Here is a 15698-nt window from a genome sequence, read left to right as displayed (position 1 = left end):
TGTGGGAGAGCTCTGACCAGAGGAGCAAGCCATAGACTGGGGGAGAGCGCTGACCAGAGGAGTGCGCCATAGACTGGGGGAGAGCTCTGACCAGAGCAGTGCGCCATAGACTGTGGGGAGAGCTCTGACCAGAGCAGTGCGCCATAGACTGTGGGGAGAGCGCTGACCAGAGGAGTGCGCCATAGACTGGGGGAGAGCTCTGACCAGGGGAGTGCGCCATAGACTGGGGGAGAGCTCTGACCAGGGGAGTGCGCCATAGACTGGGGGAGAGCTCTGATCGGGGTAGTGCGCCATAGACTGGGGGAGAGCGCTGACCAGAGGAGTGCGCCATAGACTGGGGGAGAGCGCTGACCAGAGGAGTGCGCCATAGACTGGGGGGGGGAAGCTCTGGGTGGAAGTAGGAAAGGTGGATTACAAGCAGCAGTGCCAGACTCAGAACGAGATGTAAGTGGTGTGTACAGGAAGAGGTGGATGTGATCAGGACAAATTCTGCAGGGTTCTATTCTGTTAGGAGAGCTCTTCTATATAGGATGAGTTTGGCATGTACTACACTAAGGAGAGATATTTTGTCTGGGCTGGGGATAAGGCTGAATGAGGAATTTATCCAAATGAAAAGGTATAATAAGGGATGGAATGATATTTTGTATTAGATTGTGATTAATAATTACCCTGAAGTGTTTGAAGCTGATATTCACAAAGGTGGACAGAAATCATCCCATTAAAAGTTTTCTAGTTTAATTCAAAATTAAAAGTACTGGCATCATGTATATTTATCTGATTTGGTCTTTTCAGGTGAGGTAGACAAGGCAGCAGCTCTGGGGGTGCATTAAGCACATATCAATCCTGATTATATTTTTAGACTAAACAATGTTTCCACAGCCTATTTAATGACTTTTATTTTATCCTAGATAGGGAGATTGTCAGGAATCATCTGTGTCCCTCCCTATAAGGATTCCTATGGCTACTAGAGATCATCTTTAAATACTGTGGGGGCAGGGATTTCCCCACTACCTATGATTGGCTGGTGGCTTGGGCAGGCTCAAACCCGTGTCTAAGAATGTCAGACTGGTTACACATGGATTATGTGTTTTTTTTTTTTTTTTTTGGTTCTGCCACCAGGTTGATTAAAAAGAGATCAGATTCTGCCATCCACACAAGTGAGGTTAATTGGGGGGATCCTCCCTGCTGTGCCATTTTATTCTGACAGTGGGGAATCCTTGATCAGTGCAGCAACCAATTGGCTGCAGGCACTGATCGAAATGAAAGTTTCTAATATTCCCACTTGAGAGAAGTTGGTAATTAGACTGACTTATCTGAAGTGGGTGCAGCCATAGATGGGATCAAAATTAAGCCAGTTCCTGTTGAATGGGTAAATTGTGATCCATCTATGGCTAACTTCCCTCTCAGCCTCGCCCTTTTTATAGGAATATACAGAACTGATCATACTGGTTACGGAGTATCAGAGACTTTCACTGTCCTTTATCTTTTCTGCTCTCAGGGATGGCATCTGCTGATCTGTGGAAGGAGCTGGAATGTTCCATCTGTCTGAACATTTATATAGACCCTGTAACCCTGAAATGTGGACACAACTTCTGCTGGGACTGTATTGGCCGTGTGTTGGATACACAGGAGAGGTCTGGAGGTTATTCCTGTCCTGAATGCAGAGAAGAGTTCCAGGAGCGGCCTGCACTGCTGAGGAACATAACATTGCGTAACATTGTGCAGAATTTTCTGTCTGCTCAGCCAGATCAGGAGTCGTCCGGGGTCTTCTGTACTTACTGTATTCATAATCATGTACCGGCTGTGATATCCTGTCGGCTGTGTGATGCTTCTCTGTGTGACAATCACCTGAGAGTCCACAGCAAGTCCCCAGAACACATCTTATGTGACCCCACCAGTTTCCTGGAGAACAGGAAATGCTCCGTCCATAAGGAACTACTGAAGTATTACTGCACTGAGGACTCCACCTGTATCTGTGTGTCCTGCAGGCTTGTTGGAGAACATCGGAGTCACCAGGTGGAAACTCTGGATGAGGCTTCTAAGATGAAGAAAAAAAAGCTGAGAAATGTTCTGCAGAAACTGATGACAGAGAGAGAAGAGACGGAGAAGAGAGTCCAGAGTCTGCAGGAACGCAGGAGGAAAGTACAAGGAAAAGCAGATGATGAAACGGAGAAAGTCATTGCCCTGTTCAGAGACCTCTGGAGACGTCTGGAAGACCTGGAGATGAAAGTCCTGAGTGAGATCTCTGGGCAGGCAGAGCGGGTCTCTCTATCACTGTCTGATATGATCCAACAGCTGGAAATAAAGAAGGAGAAGCTGTCCAGGAAGATGGAGGACATTGAGGAGCTGTGTAACATGACAAATCCACTGACTGTCCTACAGGAATCAGACACAGGTGACTTGTGTGATACGGAGGATGGAGATGAGCACAGAGAGAGACATGATAAACTCCTCCATGATGGAGGCAATCTGGATGTGGCGGGGATCTTACACACAGGTTTATTTGATATCATGTCTGGGGTAAATGTAGAGAAATATACAGGCACACATGTTTATCCACATTCTACTACAAAGGGCAAAGGTCACATCTATGATGAACCATTCAGGAGATGTCCCCAACCCACCTCCACCATACAACACTCACACCGCCAGGCTGGAGGACCAGATATTGGGACTGTACAGCAAACATCGGGGGTTACAGGTATATTACTGGATGTAAGCACAGCTGGTAATAATCTACTTATATCAGATGACAGGAAAACTGCATCCTACACCTCATCCCATCAGAATCTCCCAAAAACACCTGAGAGATTTCAGAGTTCTCAGGTGATGAGCAGTCAAAGTTTCTCCTCAGGTCGACATTACTGGGAAGTGGATGTCGGGGGGTCAGATCTGTGGAGAGTCGGAATGTGTTACCCCAGTATAGACAGGAGAGGAGAGCAGTCTCTGATTGGATTAAACAAGAAGTCCTGGAGTTTGAGGTTGAGGAAGGATCAGTCCTCAGCTTGGTGGGGGGATAATCTGCACTCGGTGACACATGACGGTAATCAGATCCTATTACCTGGCAAAGTCTGCAGTAACAGAGTCAGGATAGAGCTGGATTATGAGGCCGGGCGGATCTCCTTTTATGAATTGCGTTACCCGATCCGACACCTCCACACCTTCACCACCACCTTCACTGAGCCCCTCCATGCTGCGTTAGGTGTATGGGGAGGTTGTATTAAGATATCTGGGGGGAATCAGATGTGAGAAGTCTGCCCAGAGACTGGTGACATCACAAGGTGGAGAATCTGGGGAAATACTTGGCCAATAGGAGGAAGCAGTGGAGAACCAACTTTATTGATTTATAAATCTGCAGGCTACACAGTGTGTCACTGGCCAAGAACAAGCATACAGGTCGTCTAATTTTTAGACTTTCATTGGCTGCATGCTTGTTCCAGGTAAAAGCAAGGTAGTATAGCCAGGATCGTGAGAACAGCCCCTAAGCGTGAACCTGTACAGAGTATCTGTAGCCAAAAATGTTTTTTTTTTCAGGTTTGGTTGGAGTTGGTAAGAATTAGAACCCCTGTCTCTCCTTTTTATTTTACTTCTTTCCAGGGCTCTTTCAGAAAATGTTCCTTTTATTACCTGTCCTGCTGACCACGATATACCAGGAAGGGAGTGAAGGGAAATATCTGACACCATGGAGACAAAAAAAAATTCTTTTGTCAAATAAAAGTGGGCTAGAACCCCTGTCTGGTTTATATTTCTGTGTCCCTGTTGAAGATTTTCCTTCATTTCCTGTCTAGCAAAATATTACCAGGATGGGAAGTGATTGAAAACTATCTAACTAACGGATCCCCAGGTAGCAGTAAAAAGCAATGGTTTTGGTCCGTCCAAAACTAGAAAAATAGGTTTTGTCTAGACACACCCTTTATTATCCACAATGAGAATTCCTCAATTCTGTCCTCACAAGTCATTAATCTATGATTGTTCATTCCCTTCACTGTGATCGGCTGTAATAATCCTCACTATTAGCACAGCCAGTGCTAGTCTTGTTTCTATCGGTTATGGTTGACACGGGTGCGGGGACTCATCTGTCACTATCAATGTAATTTTCTTTTTCTATAATAAATGTGTAAATGATGAACAGATGTCATTGAACAGCCATTTTCTTTTTATTTATTTATTTTTTAAAGCTTTGTTTGTATTGTGGCAGGTGACGAGGGAGGTATATCATTTTGATTAAAAAAAAAAAAATACAATCACTTTTAAGAGTTTTCAGAAGTCGGCCCATCTTTAATTACAAGAGACATTAATTTCTGTTATCTCTGAACACCGTATCAAATTTACTGACCTCCAGATTCCCAAATACCTCATTGTAGGATAAGGAGATCCACTATCGCTATATTCCACAACAAGACATTCCAAGGATCTGGAGAACAAAAATTTGTTCTAATAACATCATTCTGAGAAGTCTTTCAAGCAATTCAGCCTGTCAATATAGGAAGAATGCACCATAACATTTGTAAAGCATATGATAACTTTTTTTTTTTATTATATGATTTACAAATGTTATGTTGGGTTCTTTCTATATTGACAGGCTGGATTGCTTGAAAGACTTCTCAGAATGATGTTATCAGAACAAATTGTTGATCTCCAGATCCTTGGAATGTCTTGTTGTGGAATATAGCGATAGTGGGTCTCCTTATCCTACAATGAGGTATTTGGGAGTCTGGAGGTCAGTAAATTTGATACGGTGTTCAGAGATAACAGAAATTAATGTCACTTGTATGTAAAGATGGGCTGACTGTGAAAACTCTTAAAAGTGATTGTAAAGCCTTTTTTTTTTTTTTTTTTTTTACCAGAGAGAGGTTCTTTTATCTGTCAAAGTATCATTCATTGAGCTGAAAGCTCGCTCGCATTCACTTGTTGATACTGCAATGGTGTGGACAGCTTTAAGAAGAGGCTTCAGGGCTTCTGGTGTATTGGAAGCTTTTAGGTCTTTATACTCCCTAAATCCTAGGACACTTTCCCTCTCCCCAACTCTGAATCTCTGACATAAACGTCTGACCGCTGCATCCCCGTCTTGAATATCTAGAGATGCAGGCCATGAGTCAGATTGGAGGACCTTGATGTCTGAGAGGAGGTGACTATCTGTCTTTTCAGATGAGGTTCTACAGACATGTGAGGAAGTTGTTGGAGTCATCCTGCACTTTAACATTTTCAGCCAGGCTACAAAAAAATTGCCCAGGGTTGATTTTTATAACCCTGTCATTTTCATGCAGACATACATTTCTGAAGATTTTCTTCTTTTCAGCATCAATGGCAGTTTGTGTGAAGGGACCAGGTGTGGATACCATTGACTCAAACACCCGGATTTGTCGGTCCAGCTACCTGTTGGCTTGATCCAAAGTCATGTCCTGTCTCTGGAGCATTCTTGAGAGGTCACGGAGTTCTGTGAGAGCGTCGTCCATGATGCCAAGATTGACCACAAAAGAAACCGTAGTGAGAACATTATTGAGTCCTTTGTATTTTTCTCTCTCTCTTGAATCCCTGCTGGTATCAGCAGCAGCATTTGTAAAGTGTACCTGCAGAGCTTGGTAGTTCTCCCATACTGCTTTCGCTGTTCTTTCACTTGAAGCAACCCAAAGCACTGATAAAACACGGGCTAGCACAAGAGACACTGTCCAACATTGTGAGCACTCTCGGTTAACTCCCTTTGGTTTTTGGGGATGCGTGGTAGAGGGAGTAAAGCTGATCTAAAATATTTTAAAGTGGTTGATTCCTCCTACCTCCTTCAAAACATCACAAACTGCCAGTTCCAGTCTGTGATTGGAACAATGCCAGACAAACGGTTAAGGGAATTTGGAGAAAAGCTGCGCAGCAACTCCTGCTTTCCTCCCAAGCATCACTGAGGCTCCATCACAAGCAAATGCCAACAAATGTTCCTGTAGGTAGTGAGGGTCAAAGCCATTGTTATGAAGACATCCTAAGGGCTCTTTCACACGGGCGATCCGATCAGATCCGCCTGTCAGTTTTTTAGGCGGATCTGATCGGATCCTCCATGCAGCTCTATGGGGCAGCGGATGTCAGCGGAGACACCTCCGCTGACACCCGCTGCCATCCGTATCCGATCCTGTCCGTGAAATCTGGACCGATGGAAACCCTATTTTTCCATCCGTTCAGTAATCGGATCGGATGAGAGCGGACAGGCAGTCTGCTCTCATCCGATCCCCCATAGAGGGCAGCGGGGGCTGAGACACCTCCCTCTCCGCTCTGCAAGCGGAGATGGGGCTGTCATCCGCCGGCTCAGCGGGGATCGTGGATCGATCCCTGCTGAGCAGCACGGATCCGCCTACGGAGGCGGACCGTGTGAAAGAGGCCTTCAGTGCTGTCCTTTGCTGTGGTCCCCTGCAGCTCAATCAGTTCAAAAAATATTGTGTGTGGCTGTTCACTAGAAATAGCTGACCGCAGGCACACGACAAGCACAGACTTTCCTCTTATTGTAGTGGATTCATCAATGAGCACACACAATTTTCTTTCATTCATCACTATGTCATTGACTGCTTTCTTTTCCATTTCAGCTGCAACGTGATCCAGTATATTTGCACATGAGTTATTAGAGTGCAAAACTCTGCCCATCTTGACCCCTTTTAAGACTTGCAACTGGACATCTATTGGCATGTCTGTAAAGGGATGCCCATGCTTGCCAATCTTATAAGCTGTTCTAAACACATTGCAAGTTGAAGCGTATTCAGCCTTTCTCATATCTTCAATGTGTTTTTGCATTGTATTTTGTGTTGCCTTCTCTTTTATTTCAACTGCTTTCTTGTGATAAATTGAGTCTCTGTGCTCTATTTTCTTTCGTAGTGAGTTTTGTTGTGCAGCCTTGTCCCTTCCAAAAGACGAGATTAAGCACCCACTCCACTCCTGCGACACTCTCTGCCCTTGCTGCATGTCCATGCGAGCACAAACTTGACTACACAAACTACAACTCAACTTTTGATTTCAGCTCATCAGCCACTTGTAATTTTGTGGAGAAATACTGGACTTGTGCTTGGGACCAACATTCTGGCCACTCTTGATCGCTAATGCGGCTGTTGTCATCGGTAGAAGGAGTGATGCCATTCTAGTCCTCGTTCTCGACCGCGGCACAAGTGCTGCTTTCATTAGCTTGCGTCTGACCTGCAGCGATATCATTCTGGCTTGGTGGGGTGTCAGCCAGCGAGTCATCTGATTCTGACCGTGTTCTTTTAGTACTCAGAGTCTGAAGCCAGGAGAGCACATCTAGTGTTGTTCACACTGTATTTGTATTACCGAGCCGAGTGTTCGTGTTTCACACACCCTCTCCGAGTCACGTTGAGTTGTTGACACTGACATCGGCAAAAGCGACGCATGCGCTTTTCACTTGTAAAACTCAAGGGTGTACTATGGGTAATGTAGTCTCTGCTCTCGTTGGGAGGAATTAGGAAGCGTGCATTGTGAAGGGCGCTCTGAAAAGCGGCAGATGTCCAAATGAGCGCATCGGTACGCTAAAAGCACGTTTTGGGCGCATGGAGAGGTGGTGGTACGCTCAAGAGCTATATTTGGAAGTGGCGGTACTGAGTAATGGTACGTACTGGCCCACTTAAAGCACTGAGTGTGACTAGATAAGTCCTACATGTTTCGCCGAGGCAAAAAAGCTCTCATTTTGGCTTTATCAAGGACCAAATGATGGAGTCACACCACTGTTTTTACATGCTCTATATAGAAAATTACATAAACAAAGGGGAGAGTTATGCACACAATAATAAGGCAACAACCACAAGGCGGGCACTGGACCGAGTCTATAGTCCATGGAGAATGTTGCCGTGACCATGAAAACAGGGAAAGGGCAGATGACTATGCCTATATAATTCAAAAAAGGGGGGAGAAAAAGGGAATAAGGGAAAGAAAACCCCTGTAATCAATCCTAATAAACGTAGCATCAAATTATAAATTTAGGTCATAGCTACATAAATGGCCTAATACCCTAGGTTCCTGGATAGAGCTTCCACCATAAGAGGGAGTTATACCACAGTGAAGAAACAAAGGGGTAATGATGTGCCTCGGCTTCAACCCCTACTCGCTCCCATCGTAAATATCTAATGGAGGAGAAAGAGAGTGAAAAGCAGTGTAAAGCAAAAACGTATAAGTTCCAGGGTAAGCAGATGATAGCAAAAGACAAAGGAGTCAATTTAGTTATGCCTACTATTTCATTATAGAGAGACGCCAGCGGAGCCTACCTAATTGTGAAATGCAGTTGGTCGAAGAAGCGCCATGCTACAAAGTCCCTGTTCCCAAGTCCGGCATGTAGAGGGAGCCATGTCCGGCTTCCTACACCGCCACAGACTTTAAATAGAGCGGTCCCACTGGAAGTGACTGGGCCGTAACCTGGCCCCCATACGTCACTTCCGGTGTGGGCGCCATTTACGAACCATGCACTCCAGCGTGAACCGCATATGGTACTGTGGACAAACGCTGAGAGGGGTCGCAGAACAGCCCGCCACGTCACGCGGGTGGGCTCGGGGTCTCGAGGGGAGGGCCTAAGATGGAAACCCTGTTCCAACCCCGGCTTGGCGCCCGAGTGCACGCCAACAAAAGGGTAAAAACGTCTTAGCCATCGTAGCTCTATTGCCATCTAGGGGCCAAAATTCAGCATGCTCTGCGGAAAAATGGACAACAATAGTTACAATTATCAATATGACACAGAAAAATGTCACAATTATCAATATGACACAGAAAAATGTCAGTTATGTAACACAGATACAGTAAACATATAACTGAATATTATATGGAAAAATCAATGCTGATACATGTAAACAAAGAGAAATACATATAATGAAAACCATATTTTCTCTGGAACAAGGGGGTTGCAAAGCCATACACACAAAAATAAAAAATAAATAAAAATAAATATAAATTTACATATATAAATCTCAGATAGGAATTTGCTACTCCAAAAATGGCTTAAATGACAGGGCTGTATTTAGAGCAGGTGATCGTGTGGCCTGCAGGTTATATATCCATTTGGCCTCGCATTTCAGTATATGGTTGTCAAAATTGCCACCCCTGGGATTTTTTATTATAGTTTCCAATACTGAAAACTATATTATGACGATCAAAACTATGGTTCAAACCCACGTGTTTACAGATGGGGGTGTATAGAAGGCCAACATCGATGTATTAAAGATGGCCTTGTATGCGTCGTGAGAAGGCCTTTTGGTCTTTCCAACATAAAAAGATCCGCAAATGCAGTTGTCCAAATATACAACACCCTCTGTATGACAAGCAGCGTGGAAGCAGGGTTTCAAAACTCCTCCACGTGGGAGGGGAAGTGTATTGTCCTCCCTAACCCTGGGGCACTGTTTGCAGCTGCCACAACCGTAGGTACCCAGACCTCCAGTGGCTCCTTCTAAAGTTTCCTCATGAGGACGATAGTGGTTGTGGACCAAATGGTCTCTAATGGATGGGGCCCTGCGATACACAATTTCAGGTGATGCACAAATATATTTAGCTACAGTCACATCGTCAGTAAGGAAGCGCCAATTCTATTTGATTGCATTTCGAATCAATTGATGGTGAGAATTGTATTTGGTCACAATTTTGGTGGTATCAACTGATTTACGAATTTTGGACCCAAAAATGAGCCTCTCCCTCGAGTGAGTTACTGCCCTATTGTATGCTTTCTTTAGGGACTTCCTGCTATAACCTCGAGCCATTAATAATTGTTGTAGGGCTTTTGCCTCAATTTGAAAATCACCTTCCTTAGCACAGTTCTGTCAAATTCTTAAGTATTGGGTGTAAGAAATACTCCTTACCAACGAAAGCGGATGACCGCTTGTTGAATGGAGTATGGTGTTTCCTGCCGTTTCTTTGCGGTACAGTGAGGTGTATAAGGTACCATCATTGTTGATGAACGAGATGCTCCTTGTATCATATTGGACCGTAAATTTGAGGTTATAGCTGTTTCCTGATATGTACTCAACAAAGTCCAGCAACTCAGCCGAGGTCCCTGTCCTGACGATGAGCACATCGTCGCTGTATCTGCACCACAAAACAAGATGGCGCAGATACATCGATGCGCCATCGTCTGAAAAACAGGTCCCTCTCCCAACCCCCTAGGTACAGATAGGCGTACGATGGGGCACAAGATGTCCCCATTGCCACCCCCTGTACCTGGAGGTAGGTGACGCCATTGAACGTAAAAACGTTAGAACGGAGAATGTGGTCCAGAAGCTGCACCACGAAGTCTGCCATTGGCCATTTGGACTGATCTTGCTCCCTCGGGAACCATTGAGACTACTTGCACTCCTTTGGAAAAGGGAGAAAGGGACTTAAATTCATTCAGAGCCCCTAGAAAATGATCCTCTCCTGGGTAATGTACTTGGAGTGAGGGATGACAAGAATTAAAAAGTCTAATCTCTGCGATGTTAGAGGACCAGTCTAGGATTGTAAAACTGTATTAACCACTTCTGGACCGGGAGGTTTAACCCACTTAATGACCAGGTCATTTTTTGCGATACGGCACTGCGTTACTTAGACAATTGCGCGGTCGTGCAACGCTGTATCCAAGTAAAATTTATATCCTTTTTTATTATTTCCCTACAAATAGAGCTTTAATTTTGGTGGTATTTGATCACCTGTGCGATTTTTTTTTTTTTTTTTTTTTTTTTTTTTTTTTTTTTTTTTTTTAAACAATTCTGAAAAAAAAAAAAAAAATTTTTGCTTTATATATAATATTCCCAATAAAGAAAAAAAAATTAAAATCTCATTTTTTCATAATTTTAGGCTAATTTGTATTCATATTTTTGGTATAAAAAAAAAAAATCCCAATAACTGTATAATGATTGGCTTATGCAAATGTTATCGCGTTCTACAAACTAGATTTGTCATTTTAATTTTTTTTTTTTTTTCTTTTGCGGGACTGCGACATTGCGGCAGACAAATGTTGCATAAAAATATATACTGCTACTGTACTAATGACTCTGGCAGGGAAGGGGTTAACCCCAGGGGCGATCAAAGGGTTAATTGTGTACCTAGGGAGTGATTCTAGCTGTATGGGGGCCAGACTTGGTGGATGGAAACAGGGCTCCTGTGTTCTGCGGGATGATCAAAAGGTTAAATGTTTCCCTAGGCCAGTAATGGTGAACCTTGGCATTCCAGATGTTTTGTAACTAAATTTCCCATGATTCTCAACTACAGAACTGCATTAGAATCATGGGAAATATAGTTCCAAAACATCTGGGGTGCCAAGGTTTGCCATCACTGCCCTAGGGGGATGGGCTTGCTGCATGAACACAGACCTGTGTTCCTAAATAAGAGGAACACAGGATCCCTATGTTCGATACTGACAGAACAGTGGTCTGCTGTGTTTACAATGGCAGACCGCCGTTCTGTCTCCACAGGGATGGATCGTGGGTGCCCGGCGGCATTCACAGGCACCAGACCAGCTGATTGGCTCCCCCAGAGGCGATTGGGCGTGTGCCCCCACTCACGGTCCTGCGAAGCGACGTACAGGAATGAGCCGACCTGCCGTAGTAGATGTACTGCTGGAAGTCGGAAAGTGGATAAATATGTAAAGAGCCCCTAGAAAATGATCCTCTCCCAGGTAATATGTACTTGGGGTGACAAGAATTAAATAGCGTTATCTCTGTGATGATAGAGGACCAGTCTAGGATGGTAAAAGCTTAACCACTTCCCACCCACAGTATAGTAAAATGGCGGGTGAGATGCCATCATATGACAGCGCCCTAGAACCGCCGCTCTCGCGGGGGGCGTATGACAGTTACATAGTTACATAGTTTGTGAGGTTGAAAAAAGACATCAGTCCATCCAGTTCAACCTATGATGTGTGTGTGTGTTTGCTGTTAACCGTACATTGTATACCCCTGTATGTTGTACATTGTATACCCCTGTATGTTGTACATTGTATACCCCTGTATGTTGTACATTGTATACCCCTGTATGTTGTGGTCTTTAAGGTTCCCATCTAATAGTTTTTTGAAACTATCGATGCTCCCTGCTGATACGACTGCTTGTGGAAGAGAATTCCACATCCTTACCGCTCTGACAGTGAAGAACCCCCTACGTATTTTAAGGTTAAACCATTTTTCGTCTAGTTTTAGTGAGTGGCCACGTGTCTTATTGTATTCCCGTTCTCTGAATAGTTTGTTCCTTATGTTAGGGTCGCCAGTACAGTATTTGTACATTGATATCATATCCCCCCTCAATCGTCTCTTCTCCAGAGAGAATAAGTTCAGTGCTTGTAGATATCCCCTCCTCTAGATCATTTATGCATAAATTAAACAGGATTGGTCCCAGGACAGAACCTTGGGGATCGCAAGGAACACAGGATCGCACTGTGTTCTTAGGACACAGTGCAACCTCAATCTCCTAAAGAGCTGGTGGTGTGGCTCTTTACCCATGTGATTAGCTGTGTCCAATTCCTGGTGGTCGCATGTAAACAAGGAAGTGCCGTTTATCAGCGGCATCTCCTCGCAGGGGAGACCTGTACTGGTAATCAGGGCCTTGATTACAGTACAGTCCCAGCAGTCCCCATTAGTGATGCCAGTCAGTGCCGCCTCATCAGCACACATCAGTAGAGAGGACTTATTTACAAAATTTACTGAAAACTAAAGCCAATTGTTTTTCCAAAATTTTTGATCTTTTTTTAGTTTTTTAAGCAAAAAATAAAAACCCAGCGGTGATTAACCACTTCTGGACCGGAAAGATTTGCCCCCTTAATGACCAGGCCATATTTTGCATTTCGGCACTGCGTTACTTTAACGGACAAATTGCGCAGTTGTGCGACGCTGTACCCAAATAAAATTGATGTCATTTTTTTCCCACAAACAGAGCTTTCTTTTGGTGGTATTTGATCACCTGTGCGATTTTTATTTTTTGTGCTATAAACAAAAAAAGAGCAACAATTATGGGGAAAAAATATATATATATATGTTTCACAATCTGCTATATAATATTCCCAAAAAAAAAAAAGTTAAAAAATCTAAATTTTTTAAATACAGCCGCATGGGGCTGTACACGTACCATGGTCCTGGCATCTTTACCTCAGGGTATAAGGTTTGACATGTGGCAGCCCCTGTTGAACTTGCCTATTGAGTTTAACGGGCCGCACTGCAACTGCACGTCAAATTCTCAGCTCACAATGGTTATCCCTCAAAGTAAAATATAAAAGTATCTAAATGCACTAAATTGCAGGAAACAAGTTATAAGATTATGTCAAGGTGGTATTATACACCAGCTAAACTGCATAAATGCTACCCGGAAGCGTCAGAGGCATGTTGGCGCTGTAACAGTGCAGAGGGAACTATGCTCCACATTTTCTGGGCTTGCCCCCGATTAACACATTTCTGGTCGGAAGTCCGTAGGATTATTCAGAAATGTACTGTACACACGATTCCAAATGATCCTGCTTTCTTTTTATTGAATATGTCGGATCTTCTGATGTCAGTATTTCAAAAAGGCATTATTGGCCATCTCCTTAGCGCAGCGAAGGCTTGCATACCCTCAAAATGGAAGCAAAACTCACCCCCTACGGTTTCGAGTTGGATACTTAAAGTGGAAGCAATCAGGAGGATGGAAGAGTTAGTATGGGCATCTAAATACAAGCATGAGAAATTCACTTTACTATGGGGAGGCTGGGATGGATTTGTGACATCTGAGGAAGGAGCCTTACAATTGTGTGGTCGGTAGAGTATGTTGTTCGGTTGGTAGACTGGTCTCCTCCATGATGATCACAGTGTTGGATTTTGGGGGTATGAGGGGGTTTCCCCTCACCCTTGGGTTTTTTTTTTTTCACAGGTAAGGGGGGAGGGGGGTTTATAGCAGATATGGTCTAACATGTTTTTTCTAGTTGAAGACATCTAAGAATATGAAGATGTTGATAACTATATTGGTGTTGCCGGAATGTGCTTTTTTTTTTTTTTTTTTTTTTTTTTTTTTTTCTTTTTCTTTTTATGGTGATATTTTGTAACACAGTGATTGTAACTTTCAACAACGATAAAATAAAAAAAGATTTAAATTAAAAAAAATATATAAAAGTAAAAAAAAAAAGGCGTTAAGCTTACTGCAAATGTTAAAGAGCCCTATAAGTTCTCCAAAAAAGAAAAGAGAAAAAGAACAGACTTTACTGGTATAAGGAAACACACACGCGCCTTCTAAGTGCAGCATATAGGGGATGTTATATTCAATTCAAAGGTAAAGTACTACTCACAAAGGTAAGTTTTTACTAAAGGCATGTAGCACTAAGTGGAGGTCCTCAGCATCACTGTCCTGGGGGTGCTCCATCATGATATTCACGCAGTTCCAGTGCAGAGACTGCAGCGGTGGCCTCCGCTGCTTCCCAGGTCCGTGGAACGTAAGGCTGTCCGTGACGTCCCTTCCGGGTTGTGATGCCTAGACCTAGTTGACAAGTTTGCCGAGCTTGGGCTCCTTCAGGCCATGTACCAGTTTGGAAGATGGCTTTAAAGGGCACAAGCTAAGATGTAATCTACAGGAGCTTGGTGGGACCGAAAAGAGGCTATGTTCTCTAATTGCTTTTCCCTTACCCAGACGATACCAAGAGCAATTATTTACATTTGTGTCAGTATAACTTATATCAATTACATGTATACACATAAAAGGTATTTTATAAAACATATATGAAAAAAAAAACATATAAAAAATGATTAAGAATTATATACGTTCGTAGAAAATAATAAAATGTAAAATCCACACACAAAAAAGATAAGGATTAAAAAAAAACTGAGCTGAACACTTTACATTACTGAAGATTGTACATACATACAGTGCCTTGCGAAAGTATTCGGCCCCCTTGAACTTTTCGACCTTTTGCCACATTTCAGGCTTCAAACATAAAGATATAAAACTGTAATTTTTTGTGAAGAATCAACAAGTGGGACACAATCATGAAGTGGAATGAAATTTATTAGATATTTCAAACTTTTTTTAACAAAACTGAAAAATTGGGCGTGCAAAATTATTCAGCCCCCTTAAGTTTATACTTTGTAGCGCCACCTTTTGCTGCGATTACAGCTGTAAGTCGCTTGGGGTATGTCTCTATCAGTTTTGCACAGCGAGGGACTGAAATTTTTTCCCATTCCTCCTTGCAAAACAGCTCGAGCTCAGTGAGGTTGGATGGAGAGCGTTTGTGAACAGCAGTTTTCAGTTCTTTTCACAGATTCTCAATTGGATTCAGGTCTGGACTTTGACTTGGCCATTCTAACACCTGGATATGTTTATTTGTGAACCATTCCATTGTAGATTTTGCTTTATGTTTTGGATCATTGTCTTGTTGGAAGACAAATCTCCGTCCCATTCTAAGGTCTTTTGCAGACTCCATCAGGTTTTCTTCCAGAATGGTCCTGTATTTGGCTCCATCCATCTTCCCATCAATTTTAACCATCTTCCCTGTCCCTGCTGAAGAAAAGCAGGCCCAAACCATGATGCTGCCACCACCATGTTTGACAGTGGGGATGGTGTGTTCAGGGTGATGAGCTGTGTTGCTTTTACGCCAAACATAACGTTTTGCATTGTTGCCAAAAAGTTTGATTTTGGTTTCATCTGACCAGAGCACCTTCTTCCACATGTTTGGTGTGTATCCCAGGTGGCTTGTGGCAAACATTAAACAACACTTTTTATGGATATCTTTAAGAAATGGCTTTCTTCTTGCCACT

The 15698-nt window shown here is 43.3% G+C and overlaps 1 long non-coding RNA gene and 1 pseudogene across 2 annotated transcripts in view; one reads left to right on the top strand and one right to left on the bottom strand.

The window, feature by feature from the left end:
• Nucleotides 1-4672, top strand: part of LOC309545486 (E3 ubiquitin-protein ligase Midline-1-like) — a 44979-nt pseudogene extending 40307 nt beyond the window's left edge. Inside the window, exons 5-6 of the transcript in view lie at nt 1499-3366; nt 4583-4672. The product of the transcript in view is annotated as an E3 ubiquitin-protein ligase Midline-1-like (transcript). The remainder of the gene's footprint in view (nt 1-1498; nt 3367-4582) is intronic.
• The window catches only part of LOC309569266, a 213291-nt gene that overhangs the window by 165946 nt on the left and 31647 nt on the right, over nt 1-15698 (bottom strand). The gene's annotated exons all lie outside the window — the stretch shown is intronic.

Source organism: Pelophylax lessonae (assembly GCF_965119305.1).
Source record: "Pelophylax lessonae genome assembly, chromosome: 1".
Taxonomy (NCBI): Eukaryota; Metazoa; Chordata; class Amphibia; order Anura; family Ranidae; genus Pelophylax; species Pelophylax lessonae.
This window is presented reverse-complemented; position numbering and strand designations above follow the sequence as displayed.